The sequence below is a fragment of the Acanthopagrus latus genome, chromosome 2, assembly GCF_904848185.1.
Source record: "Acanthopagrus latus isolate v.2019 chromosome 2, fAcaLat1.1, whole genome shotgun sequence".
In the NCBI taxonomy this organism is placed as follows: Eukaryota; Metazoa; Chordata; class Actinopteri; order Spariformes; family Sparidae; genus Acanthopagrus; species Acanthopagrus latus.
Window position 1 is genome coordinate 31,735,287 of NC_051040.1, and position 15,145 is coordinate 31,750,431.

The window sequence follows — 15,145 nt, forward strand, 5'->3', positions numbered from 1 at the left end:
ATGTGTATTTCCTACTTAGTACAGTGTAAACTTTATCTCAGCAATTTCATTTACTGTTTCTGACAGTAGATAATTTGTCTGATATTCTGTCCTTTTCCAGTAGCTATATGATGCTCACACTGAAATATTTATTCGCAGGGTGCCTTTTTTTTCAGCTATACTATTACATCAAATGACAATATTCTACATTTAATGCGCGCGTCATGTTATACCAGTATTTCCAATATTCATATTTGGTATGTCGTATATACTGTATTTTAGGACTTACACTAGAATTCACAATAATATTCAGTGGGGTGGGAAATGGTTAGTTAGACCCGACGAGTTTTTGAACATACCAGAATAAGATTTATATATTTATTCACATTTCATAGTGATCTGTACATAGGAGCAGATGTTTTGTTCTTGGCCTGGATCCATCAAAAAAAAAAAAAAAGTCCAAAAAAGAAAATCCACTTAAAAAGTCCAAAGCTGTCCTTGTCAAACAACATTATTGAAAAGTTAAGTGCTCCGTTTATTTAAGCAGTCACTTCTGTATGGCTGATTAAACCAAAACTTAATAATATCATGCAACTTTGCATCAGTGGGTGGCTGCTCCCCTTATATATAAACGCTTATTATCACTGGACTACTCTCAATACAAAAAACCCTTTCACTTATATGATGGGGTGTTTGTATCACAGCAATGTATAACGTTACGTATCTACGACTTGGGTGTTGATTATTTTAATATATGATTTACACATTGTATCGTATAATCTGTAACATATATAACATTACCCACTGTGTACACAAAAATACGTATTTTATTTCGAAGAGTTGAATATGTTCCGGCTATCTGACACATCCGGTTGCCAGCTGAGTTTTATGGCATATCTGCTGGTGTGTGAAAGGACAGTTTCCATCTGGTTTCCATTACAATGCTAAAATCCGCCGTCCCGCTGCTCAGCTGTGCTTCCTCTCGACACTTTGGCAGGCTGTGTGGATGATCCGTTCAGCTGGACCCTCTGCGCCTCTGACAGTGAGTAACGTTGCAGCTAGCGTTGCTCCGTTGTTTTTCGCAGCCCGAAGGACGTGTTTGACAATGCACAGCTTTATGGACAGGGTCTGGTGTAAATATTAGGTCTGGCTTACCAGTCTGATTCGTAAACACCAACATCGCGATGGAAAAGGCGGTCATGTCTTCAGTAGTATGCATTTCTTACCCTGTAAATGACTAGAATTCGTAACATTCACGTCTTGAATTCGATGACATATTTAGACCAAGATTATTTATGCTGGATGCTGCGAGTGCGAGTCACTGGCCGAGGCCTTGTAGATGACAACCCCCTGTCCGGAAGACCTTAGATAGCTGGTTGGATTAGTTAGCTGTAAAAGCTAACATACCGTCGCTAAAGCTTGTCTAACTAACACAAGGTCGCTGCTGACATAAGCGATAGTAGCACAGTGTCACCGTTGTAGTATTGTTTAAAAAAATGTTTGGGCAAATAATCAAGATACTTGGATAAACATTTGTCTATTCCGAGTTGGCTAGTAGCTGTAAAGTACCGTTAGCTAGTTAGCAGCAATTTATCAGAGAAAGAAAACGAGCACATGAAAAGAGAGACACTTGGAGTAACGTCAATGTATGGAAACGTTAACGTTATGCCAGACTAAATAAAGAAGAATATATTACACCTTGGTTATCGGCAAATACGGGTAACATTACGGGATAAAACAGGTTAGCCTCTACAGCCACTCACGGTCTAGCCTACTTTTTATTTTGGAATATATGCAAGTTAAACACGAGGCACAAAGCATTTAAGTAAAATCGAATAATTTCCTTTAAAAACTTTATATCTTAAAATGTCTCCTTTTTGCACAGTTTAACTTATTTGAAATAAACATACAAACAAGCTACTGAACTGGATGTTAGGCAGTTAGCTACAGCTGCTTCCTATGTGAACTAGATCATAGGCTCCCAACTTTTCCATGCTAATGCCCCCCAAATAGCATCAGCTCATGCTGACCAGGGCCCACCATTTGCAAGATTACTTCTGAAAAAACATATTTCCTTACAATTATTAATGTAATAGTAATTACATTTGCATTTCGAATCTTAAATCATTCAATGGGAGTCCATAATTTTGACAGCAAGCTCAAATTGTGGCAGCAGCAGATGGTTCCTTCCTGTGGCAGGCTCTGCTGCCACTGACCTGCCACAGATGCTTACACTATTTCTAGCATCTGCCACTTACTGGTTGTAGCAGCCAAAGACCTGCCATTGCCACCTACAGTTGTTTAGGGCAGATGCCACATACCTGCCAGGGCAGCTTCCATTACCACTGGCCTGTTTTTGCTGGGTACTGTCTGAAGTTTAGAGCTACAGAAATCACTTTTTAGGGAAGGCTTTAGGGTGTGAACTGAGGTAGTAAGTGCAGTAGGTGCAGATATATTTAGCTCTAAATAAAACCACTTCCTGGTTGGAACAGGGACTTGTCCCCCTGATTAGCATCATTGTAAACATATAATTTTGAAAAATATAAAATGTGTAATTAAAACTTGTAAAATGGCTTGAAACTATCAAGTTTTTAAAGATTGGTTCTCCCCTTCAGATGCGTCATAGTGGTTTGGTCCACTGCCTATCAATATACCCCTCTACACACATTGGTGCTCAGTAGTATCTGTAGATGCTGTCTCTGGGAGTCTGGTGGTGGCTGACCTCTAGAAAGAAACTCCTGTAAGTTAACTCAAAACAAAACATACACCACAAACACAGTTGCAGATGGCCCAACTTCCCTGCAAAGATGTCAGGTTTTTTTTTCATCACAAACACTGCTGGAGCTGGAAATTGTCCCATGTACTCCTTAAGAGCAGTGACTAATTTACAGATGTTGAAATGCTGTGTCCCCCTCATTTGAATATATCCAGTGGTTTCACTCTACACTCTACATCACTGGCCCCTCTGCCTCAAGGCATGACATTTGGTACATGTGAATATGATATGACACGTTTTAAGTAGGGATGCCCCGATCAGGTTTTTTTTTTTTTTTTTTTACCCCAATCTGAGTCTTTCAATATTTAGTAAATGCCGATACTGAGTCCCGATCTGATACTTAGCCTTAAACTAATATTTTCTTGGATAATACAGCAGCGTTAAGAAAAAAAAGTACTTGCATCCAAGCTGTTCTTGATAGTTTTTTTTTATTTTGTTAAAACAACAACATTTGTCTCCACCTTCCTAGTGTTAGCAGCTGAGTCTGTGACGCTGTACTGTGACAGTAGACCCTCATATGCAGCCAGCTGAAGTGTGTGTGACACGCAGCCCACGCTTGGTACCTCCATATCATCCACTGCTTTTTACTAGGGGTGGAACGGTTCATCAAAAAAATCTGTCCCGTTCGGTACGCTTGTCACAGTTCGGGGCGCGTGTGTACCGCTCGGTTCAAAGGCACGCGCAACTTCTTTTTCTCATTTACTGAGGAGGCGAAGTGTGTACACTCCAGAGCAGCAGGGGGCGTACTGAGCTGGATGCCAACCGCCAATAAACAAGAAGAAGACCTACGAGTCGGCTGTGTTTCCGGCATCGCGGCTTGCGGGCTAGCTCATAGACATAATATACGTAGACGCCTCATAGCGTGCTGGAACGTAATCCCTCGTCGCCACCATCTTGGTTGGGTCTCCTCACTGTAGGCTAGCACCAGAGTCAATTGGAATCAATGGAGAGCGAGCAACTATGACCGTATTTTGTGCAGTTTATGGTTGCAATAACCGGCGCTGTGTTGTTACCACATCATGGGGGATTACGATTTTTTTATTTATTTATTTTTTTTAAATAATTTTTGTGACAGCGCCCTGTATCATAACTAAATCTCTGGCGTTTGTAACTGTGTGAAAATCCGGTAAAAATTCAGGAGGTTATGATTATTGTAGTTGTGGATACACCTTCCTCAGTAGAAATAAATGCTGTGGGGTCGCATTGGTGTCGCATCCAAGATGGCGGCTGCGCTGATATGTCAGCTCCAATAGGCAGCGTCAGTCTATGAGGCGTCTACGTATATTTTATATATTATGTTTATGGGCTAGCTTGCGAGTTTCAATGCTGGAAACACAGCCGACTCGTCATAGCACTAGCTCGCGAGCCGTGATGCCAGAAACGCCTGCGACTTGAGTCAGAGCAGGAGAGCGCAAACAGCCGGCTACATTCTGAATGAGTAGCAGACAAGCGAGTGAAGTCTCTGGGTTAGACTTCCTCCAGTCAGTGTGAAAGGCACATACCTGTCATTGTACAACAGAAGCCATTCTTCCACTTCTGAAATAACATAATGTTACACAATGTTCTGCAGGTAGCCAGAGGCTACTGTAGGTTTGGTGTATAAATGTAGCATAATAAAATGAAATTACGTCAATCAATTTTTGCTAAATAAAATCATTTATATATAAATATTATATATGAATATTAAAAAGTATATTGTAAGTATGCTATTATCTGTATTTGGGGACTTTATATATTTACACCATTCCTACCTCAGTACTCCATTTTTTGTTTTATTTTGTTTTATTTTATTTTAGTATCTCTTTTATTTTTCCAATCATGGATATAATGTTTTATTGCATTGTGTTTTTTACTACGTTATTGGTTAAGAGACAGTGGGCTAGGACTGAGTTTCCATGGTGATTAGCAATACTGACTCAAGTGACTCGCACAACCCAGTTCAGTTTAGTGAAAGACTCATAACGACTCAAATCCCTAAAAGGAACTGTATTTACCAGCTCTACTCCAGGGCTACTGAAAGTTTCCTGACTGTGACTGCCCATTACATTACATTAGTGACAGTGAATAACTATTTGTTCTTAGCATTTGTTAAAGATAACTTTCCTTGCCAAATAAATGAAAAGCATGTTGGAACTAGCAATATCACCTCTCTTGCAGTGCCAGAATCTACCTACTTTTAACCTTAGACTGTCACAATGATGTAGCAAATGTCAGACTGCCTCATTCTTTTCAGTTTTAACCTGACTATACAAGACATAATTGATTTTCCTAACGATCAGCGTATACCGAACCGAAAACCGTGACCACAAAACCGTGATATGAACCGAACCGTGGATTTTGTGAACCATTCCACCTCTACTTTTTACATATTCCTTATGTTGTCACATAAAATGATGTGGACGTGTTGCTTGTCTATTTCAGCATCTCCACGAATGCAGAGATGGTAGTGCAACTCCAGGTGACGAAGAAAACCCTTATGAGCTGGATATCCAGAGCAATTAATTTAATTACCTTCTCTGTAATATTTTATCTTATCAAATGTGTAGTATTAAATGCAGCTCTTTTGTTACCCCCTCGTAAAATGGTCATATTGCAGATGTTACATGTTCCCGTTGGACTGCGAACATTACGTGATGTTCGCGTGTATCTGAGAACTGCCACAAATTGTGCTCTGACATTTTGTTTTCTTTCCGCTTATCCGTGCTCTGACATAAAAAAAAATGATTGGGCTTGGGTCCACATTCAAAATTAGCAGTCCCCAATCAGTGGAAAAATGCCCATGTTGGGCAAAAAATTGGAAATCAATCCTGAATGGAATCAGACACTCAAGAATCAACATCGAAATGACAAGGTATAGACTTAGACCAAAGTGTAAGTTTAATCCTTGTGGTAAGATTTCTAAGACATTTTAGTAGGCATCTCAGTTAACTAACTTCTGTACATAAACACCCGAAGTGTATTCCTTTCTCCAGTCTACTCTGTAACTTAATAAAGATAACGTACTTCAAGGCCACCGTCATTTGCAGTCTCCAGCAGTCTGTTTTTCAAAATAAAACAACTTTTCGAGTACGATCATCAGTATAATGGAGATAAAATAACGTATTTATTCTTTCTATGCAGCCCGGTAGCAAACGACCCACAGACCGGTACTGGTCCGCTACCCGATGGTTGTGGACCACTGCCATAGAGCATGCGCACTCGAGACTTCCGCTGACCGAGGCTAACTTCCGGTTTAGTGCCTGGCTAACTTGGATGGAGGATAGAATGTAGGGGTGTCACGATTCTCCAAATCCTCAATTTGATTCAATTTTTGATTCTAAGGTCACATTCTTTTTTTTTTTTAAGCACAGATTGCTATTCCATTTTTAGACTAGACTTTTATGCTATATATCTTACCTTTGTTCGCAATGTATCACACTACATTGTCAAACTTAAAACATTTATTAACAACATAATGTAACAATGACTTATATCTTCAGTCAATTGGAAACTTAAACAAAATAACCTGTCATCTAGTTTCTGCAGGACTTGCAAACTGTGGCTTTTTTGTCGACAAGCAAACGTTGTCAACATAACTCTCTGGAAATCCAAAATACTTCCACACCTGCAACTTCAGTGAAAGAGGAGGGGGTTCAAATTCTGTTGATGGGTCTCCAGCATCTGCAGTTGCCATTGTTGTAAGAGTGACGTAGCCCCTTTCAGGAATAGGGTGGTGCTTGAGGTGTGTGTGCATGAGGTGTGAGTGGGTGAGCCAGAGTGAGGGAGCGTGCGTACGTGCATACAGTGAATGAATGGGAGAGGAAGGAGAAGTGAAAGGAGTAGCAGTAGTAGTGACAGCAATAAAGTGTACAATATAGGCTGCAGTCTGGCTGTGAATAAAGGTGATGGCCCCTCCAGATACAGCAAAGCTCCCTGGTATTATTTCCTGACCAGCTTAATACATGAAAGTGGTTCACCCCGAAGGTAAACACAAACTTCGGCCCTGGAGGAAATCATCTCCCCCGTGCTTCCCGACCACAGTCCGGGAGCCGAACAGGAATGGTGTAACACCATGCTATTGTGGGTTAGGGTTAGGGTTATTGGCTGTAGCTAATAGCTACTGGCGTAGCTAGTAGCTAAGTTTAGAGGAGCTTGACTCGCAGCACTTCAGCACTTACCGTGTGTGTGTTTTTTCCGCTTGGCAGGCTGACCGGACGTGACATGGTGGTGTGGCAGCATTGATGATCCCATTTTTTTTAATTTGAAGTTCGAGATTGTGACTTAATTTCGGTCAATTTCGATTTAAAATCGAAATCATGGCATCCTTGATAGAATGTAATCACTCTTCCAGACTTTCCAAATTGTAACGAACCGAATTGCTCATTGGTTTTACTGGCCGACTAAAAACCACCCTGCCATCCACTGAATTGGAGTATATAACATCATGCTATTCACTGATGGGTGTGCTGTCTTGAGTAAGAACAGGATGCACACCTTCAATAATAGAAAATCAATATGTGGCAGCCAATGTTGATCAATTAATGTGTGGGAAACACTGCAACTAAATTACAGATTAATGTTGCTGTTTTAGGTAAGCAGCACAAGGTAGAGGAAAGCAATGAAATCAGGGGAAAATATATATGAAAATCAGCAGAAATGGTAAATATACATTTTGACTTTAATGGTCATGTGGCAAGACATTTTGATCTCAAACTTGCAGAGCAGACAATTGACATCTGAGGCTTAGTGTAGTTTATGAATCAGATGTGAGTGTGGCATTAGTACTACCATGTAGTAACTATTGCTGACTAGTTCAGTCGCGAGCTGACATTAGGGTATGTGCTCACTGGTCTTGTACCAGTGTAGCTAGTCAAGTGAAAGACCACTCTGACTCTTTTTTTCCCCTCTGCTGGTATGCAATTATGTCCCATTCACTATAGACACACACTCCCTCTGAGGACAGAGAGTCCTGGATTGTGTGCAAAATTTAGCTTGGTCCTTATGTGCAGATTGATAAAATGATGTTGGGAAGTTATCTTTGAGTGCATGGCCATGGCGGCAACCAATGCACCGCTGCACCAATACACAGGTGAAACTCGAAAAATTAGAATAGTATGCCAAAGTTCATTTATTTGGGTAATTCAACTTAAAAGGTGAAACTAATTTATTATATTGACTCATTACATGTAAAGCGAGATATTTAAAGCCTTTGTTATAATTTTGATGATTATGGCTTACAGCTTATGAAAACCCCAGGAGGTTGAAGGTAAAGTATGTTGCATTCTCTGTCAGAAAGATAACGAATTTGTCTTCAAAATAAGAGCTTTACATTGCACCCCATTGGAGTTTAGAACTGGGGTCTTAGCTGGGGGCTTTTAATTTAAAAATAGTGACCACTCGTAGCTTTCTGCTACAACAACAAGCGGACAACGAAGACAGCTACAGAGACCGAGGAGATGCTGCATCTCCTGGATCTCAGCAGCTGTCCAGTTGTTCATCTTAATGTCTGCAGATGAAGTGATGGACTGACCCGGCTGTGGGTCGCACAACAGTGCAGGTCATCAACACCTCCACCCATTTCACACAATTGCCGGCACATCAGTGCCCAGTATAAAAACAGCTATGAACTATGCAAACAAAGGCAGCCATGCACTGCAGGCACACTGTCAAACAGAAGTGCACAGGAAGAAGGTGCAGGTCATAGCATCAACACACTGTAGCTAGCACCTTTCTTCCAAGCAGAGAGACAGAAACTTCTTCAAAACCCATATTCATCTTGTCAAAACACACTCTTTAAGGGTTTGCTTTTTCTTATTTCTTATATAGCATAATGTATAGATAGATACTTTATAATACATTCATATTATGTTGTAATTCTGCCTCATGCCACCCTCATGGACTCAGTTTCTGACAGTTTGGTCAGAAACATGCACACCAGTAACCTGCTGGAAGTCATTTCATGTGGCTCTGGCAGTGCTCCTGCTGTTCCTCCTCCAACAAAGGAGCAGATACTGGTCCTGCTGCTGGTTTGATGCCCTTCTACAGCCCTGTCCTGTTCTCTTAGAGTAACAGCCAGTCTCCTGGTATCTCCTCCATGCTCCCGAGGCGCTGCTGGGAGACAACCTTCTTATGACTGCACATATGGCTGTGCCATCCTGGAGAAAATGGGTTATCTGTGCAACCTGGTTGGGCTACAGGTACTGCCTCATGCTACCAGCAGTGACAAAGACATAAGCAAAACTAGAGAGGAATCAGTCAGGCAGGATATCGATACAGAGAGAGCAACTGTTCGTGGCCACCACATGCAAAAACATCCCCTTTTTGGGGGTTGACTTACTTTGGCCTCTCCATTGCACCTGTTGTGACCTTCATTTGCACCAAAGCAGGTGAAACTGATTCACAATCACTAGTGCTTCCTAATTGACAGCATAATCCCCAAATTTCACTGACTTGTTGTTATACTGCGTAGTGCACAGAGTCCAACATAACCCATGGCCCAGAGCTAGCAAAATCTTCCACAGGGCAGGTTTATTGGCTAGTAACTGGCCTGTCTGTGCCAGTGAGTGCATACAAGAAGATCCGGATGTCCTTACCATTAGTCTGTAATTTGGCTGCATGGCCTCAGTGAATGAACAGACAAAAAACTATGCTGAGACATGTTTCTGGAGTTTCATCATTTGGAAATGGGACAGACACACACACATAAAGTGACAGCTACAGTGAACCTGGTGAAGAGATGATGGTGTTACTCTAGGCCAGGGGTCACCAACACGGTGCCCGCGGGCACCAGGTAGCCCCCAAGGACCACATGAGTAGCCCTCAGGCCTGTTCTAAAAATGAAAATTGAATATTGATATTATCTGTTTCCCAACTTGTTAAGTCATTGTTGATAATTATTGTGAGAGATCATTAATGTGATCAGTGTCTTCACATAGATGAGTATGATTAATCATTAATAATCACATATAACTAAAGGCAAACTGAGCAGATTTGTTATTTCAGAAGAGTGTATCAAACTGGTAGCCCTTCATATGACTCAGTACCCATGAAGTAGCTCTAAGTTTCAAAAAGGTTGGTGACCCCTGCTCTAGGCTAATGAGTGTTGTTTAGTGGAAGCTTTGAATAACAACCAAACAGGTGTTGTTCAAACTGAACACCTTACTCGTAAATCTGCAGCAGTTTTACAGAGAACAAGGTAAACCAATTGACTTTTGCACCTGATGTATTGTATTTAAAACACCACCAAAGCTAGTGATAAAGACACTGAATAGGTTACTTCAAAATAAAATAACTTCCTGTCAACACAGTCCATTGTTATAATGAATCAAGTCAAACAGTATGGAATACACAGTGAGAAGAGAACAGAATTAACACTGTAGAAATGTGGAGAAACATACATTCATACACCACATTGATTTACATGTGCCTGATTTTATATTTTGTATATTTGTGTAATTATAACAACATTACATAACAGTAACTGAAGGAAAACAACAAAATCTAAACAAAACTTGACTGTTGTGTATATATTATGTGTAATAAATCACCAGAATAACATAATTTTCTTTTTTTGGCCAATAAACATCTGATCTACTGGCCAAGTGGGCCAGTGGGGAAAAAGTTTTGTGTTCAGCCTTGCTGTATAAAATTTCACCCTTTTACAGCTGGGGATTCACTCATGTAAAAGATTAGTGGTTACAGATGATGGATGGATGGATGACTGTGTTGGCTGTAATGTTACTGTGCGACACTCACAGTTGTAGGAAAGTTTCTGACTGTGTTAAGCATTGCTTGCTTCAGTGTTGACATCTACCTGATGCTTGTCATTATACTTGCCGATCTGACATATTTGAGTTCCTTGTTTATATGCTTTACGCTTTACTTGTGTGTGTGTGCGTGTGCGTGTGCGTGTGTGTGTGTGTGTGAATTAACCTGAATATGAAGCATCAGCAGTGAGAAAAGAAATCAACTCAAGTTTCTAAAGTTGGAGTCCTCTACATTTCTATGCTTTACTCAGTTTGTGACAGCACAAAATGATTTAACGTTAGTTTCTAAACTCATAGGAATGTGTCCTCACTTTTCCGCTTATATTCTTATAAGCAGGTGTATTAATTGACCTGTATGTATATGAAGCATCTGTAGTGCAAAGTACTATAGACTGACAGTAAGATAAATGCAGCCCTCGCCACACCTCCTTGCCTCTGCTCTCTTGAAAAAAAAAATACAAATTCTGCAGAGCTGTTCAAATTTCAGCAGCTGAGGTGCACCGTTGTTGGATGCATATAGGGGAAACACTGTCCAATCATTCATTGCCAAAGACAATTCAAAGACACATTTTGCACATGCTTAGGTCATGGCAGGCTACTTTTATTGTATTATTTTTAGATGGAAAACAGAAAAGTAAAAACAAATTGTATACAAACAATAAATGCACAGATACACCGCAGATTTGATGTGAAGGACATTGTTCAAGGCATCTTTTTCTTTGTTTTTTTTTTTGTTTTTTTTTTTTACTGTGAAATATCTTTCAGTGTGCTTTGTTGTGTACAAAACTGGTGGTGCTGATAAATATGGAAGCCGAGGACGGCCATGAATTTTTCTAGTCTTGATATAACAAAGGTTATTTTCTCATGATAACGAATTAATTTATTTCGTTATCTCCATATAGCAAAGACTGTTTTCTGGTGATAACAAATTAATTAATAATGTGTACCGTAATGTTAAATTAATCAATAAACATTAATTACGTTTCAAATTACATTGCTACGTTTTTTTCCTTCATTTTTTAAATTGATTTTCCATTTTAATGAACATGTGTTCATACACATAACAACAACAGTATAACACACAAAAACATAAACAGAAACCCTTCTAACCCACCCTCCTCCCACCCACGATAAGATCTATGGTAAATAAAGTTTTGATAATAATATCAAAATGTGCATTACATATTCAGCTTGCAACAACAACAGTATAACACACAAAAACATAAACACAAACCCTTCTAACCCACCCTCCTCCCACCCACAATAAGATCTATGGTAAATAAAGTTTTGATAATAATATCAAAATGTGCATTACATATTCAGCTTGCATATATTCCAGTGACCACCAATATGCACAGAACAACAGGTCTATAATTCGGTCCTCCTCTTCATCTCTATTTCTACTTCACAGTACTACTACTCCAGCCATGGAACCACTATTGAGCCATTTTAAGGTCATAAAGGTGGCAGCAACAGATCTTGTCCAGTTCTAGGTTGCACATTCAGGTTATTCATGAAGGTTAGAAAAGATGACCACATCTTTTTAAAGTCCTCAAGTTTTCATCTTGCCATGTAAGTCAGCTTTTAAAGTGCCAAATTAGATGACAGCTCTGTAATCCATTGTCCCAAGGTAGGTCTCTGGATCTCCTTCCATTTTAAAGCAATCACATGTTTAGCTTGCAACAGACAAAAATGAATTAGTTAACATTTTTTTACACTCGCTGGGAAATTCTCAGGATATATGTGCAACAAACATATCTTTTCTTCAACTGGAACAACCTTTTCTGTGAGTTTCGAAATTATGTTGAGAACCTCTTTCCAGAATATCTGCAGTTTTTGACAGCTCCACATACAATGTAATAGGGTGCCAACTTCTTCCATACATTTGGTGCAGTAGTCAGGAATATTAGGATCAAAGTGGTGCAATTTAACAGGGGTGATATAAGCTCTAAGCAACCATTTATACTGTAGGAGTTTGCATCTTGTGTTTATAGTTTGAGTTTGAGCCAGAAGACACGCCTCCTCCTAGTCCTCTATACTGATGTCTGATTGAAGATCATCTTTCCATGCAGATAGATAAGAGAGAGAGTTTTCTTTAGAACATGGTAATAGCAAACCATAAAAGATTGATATCTGACCCCTGCCATGTAGGTTGTTTACCATGAGTTGTTCAGTAGTAGATAATGAGGGTTCTGAGGTAGTTTTAATCTGGGAGTATATGAAGCTTCTTAGTTGCATGTATTTAAAGTGATGTTTCCCAGGTAGGTTAAATTTATTCTTTAATTGTGTGAATGACATCAAAATGCCTTCATCATAAAGATCATTTATTTTACTTAATCCTCTCTCCATCCATTGTATGAATCCCATATCACGCCTCCCAGGAGTGAAGTTTTCATTTCCTCATATAGGTGTGAAACCAGACAGTTTGGGGATGTCATTTAAAAAAGTGTGGGCTTCGTGCCATACTATCACAGTATTTTTGAGGAAAGGATTTTGTGTGCGTTTTCCAAGTATTTTAGCTTGCGATGAATAGGGGTACTGACACAATGGAAGTTCTATTGCATTATTTTCTATCTTTACCCAAGCTGGAACCTCTGTTGTATGAAAGTAATATACGGCTGCCCGGAGTTGGGCTGCCCAGTAATATAGCTTCATATTAGGCAGTTTAAGCCCACCACATTCATAGGGCAGATAAAAGAGAGACAGACATAGTCTAGGGCGCTTGTTGCTCCAAATGAAGCAGGTAAAGTTCTTCTTTAGGGTAGAGGAAAAAAGAGGCAGGCAGGGGAAGTGGAATCACCTGAAAAAGATACAAAAACTTGGGCAGTACAGACATCTTAATAATATTTATATGTCCTATCATAGAGATGGGCATCACATTCCATTTCTCTAGAGATTCTCCTATGGATTTAACCAGTGGGTTATAATTGAGTGGTGTTATGTCTTCAATGACAGGTGATATTCTAATGCCTAGGTAAGTAAATCCTTCCGGAGTATTAGTGAACTGAGTGTGGATCTGGGGACCTTCTCTCTCTTCCCTGTTCAATATTAGCAAAGCACATTTTTTTTCATTGTTTTTATAACCAGAGAATTGTCCAAATATCTTCAGCAGATTGTTGAGAGCCTTAAGTGAAGTTCCTAGCTTTGTCAAAAACAAAACAATATCATCAGCAAAAAGAGACTGATGGTGTTCTGTCTTACCAATAGTCATGCCCGTAATGTCAGATGACTGACGAATTGCCATGGCTAAGGGTTCAACAGCAAATAAAAATAACAAAGGGCTCATAGGACAGCCTTGGCGTGTAGACCTACTAAGATTAAGAGGCTTTGAAATTTGATTAGTTGTTAGTAGCAATTTCTGCTACTGGATTAGTATACAATAATTGAATCCATTTAGGGTATTTTTCTCCCAAACCAAGTCTTTTTAAAACGTCAAATAGGTAGGTTATATAGGTTGTTTTGATGGACAAGCTGTCATCGCTGCTGGTGCAGGAGTCCAACCCCCTGCAGGACACTATCACAGCACTGGGCAGCTCCTTCAGCTGTCAGACTTTACAACCAGCACCGCTCCCAATAGCCTATAGACCTCACCCTGTACTGTTCTGTAATATGTTTCTGTTTTTGTAATATTCTGTCGCTGCTGTGACAAACAAATTTCCCCGTCTGCGGGACATTAAAGGATTTCTGATTCTGATTCTGATAGCTCCACTCGACCCTGTCAAACGTCTTTTTGGCATCTAATGACAGGATCGCATGGTCTCTGGCATTTTGTTTGACATATAGAATATTCAGCAGCCAACGTGTATTGTGAAAAGCTAGACTACCAAGTACGAATCCATTCTGGTCTTTGGTGATCAGGGTCGGTATTAGTAATTCTATCCGCTTGGCCAAAGCCTTACATAGTATCTAAGTATAACAAGACATTAAAGATATGGGTCGATACGATGTTCTATCTAAGGGACATCTGCCCGGCTTTAAAAGGAGGGAAATAACAGCAGCTCTTAAAGATGGGGGCAAAATTCCCTTTTCATATGATTCATTAAACATCTCTAAGAGATGGGGTAAGAATTTTCCTGCAAATGTTTTATATAGTTCTATGGGCAGGCCATCGGGCCCAGGTGCCTGTCCACTGCTCAAGCCTCTCATTGCTTCTGATAATTCTTCAACACATACATGTTTATCAAGATCAGTTTTAGCTTCTTCAGTTAATGTTGGAAAATGGAGTTTATCCAAAAACTCCTTTTGTTTTCCTGAGCTGTTTAGTGGGCCATATTCTGATTTATACAAATCCTCATAAAACTCTTTAAAGCAGTGTTTATTTCAGATGGATCGATCAGGATTTTCCCATCTTGTCACTTAACTGAATTTATAGCTCCATCAGTTTGTGTTCTTTTCAACCTCCTTGCTAACAGCTTTCCAGCTTCTCTCCCTGGTCATAGTATGATTGTTTTAACCACCATAAACTGGAAGCTATTTTGTTGGTGGTTAGCTCATTGTACTCATTGTAGATTTCAGTAAGAGGAGCTCTTGTTGTTTTTCTGGGGTGTCACTGTGATGAATTTCTTGCTCTAATTTTTTAACTTTTTGTTCAAAAGTGTTAAGCTGTGAATAATATTTTTTGGATTTGCATGTAGTATAGATTATG

The 15,145-nt window shown here is 39.7% G+C and overlaps 1 protein-coding gene across 2 annotated transcripts in view; it reads left to right on the forward strand.

Moving 5' to 3' along the window:
* Window positions 1-822: 822 nt before the first annotated feature.
* Window positions 823-15,145, forward strand: part of cuedc1b (CUE domain containing 1b) — a 51,201-nt gene continuing 36,878 nt past the window's right edge. Inside the window, exon 1 of one of the 2 annotated variants that reach the window (XM_037073659.1) lies at window positions 823-1,021. The gene's annotated coding sequence lies outside the window, so the exon portion shown is untranslated. The remainder of the gene's footprint in view (window positions 1,022-15,145) is intronic. The other variant, XM_037073650.1, reaches the window with a different exon arrangement.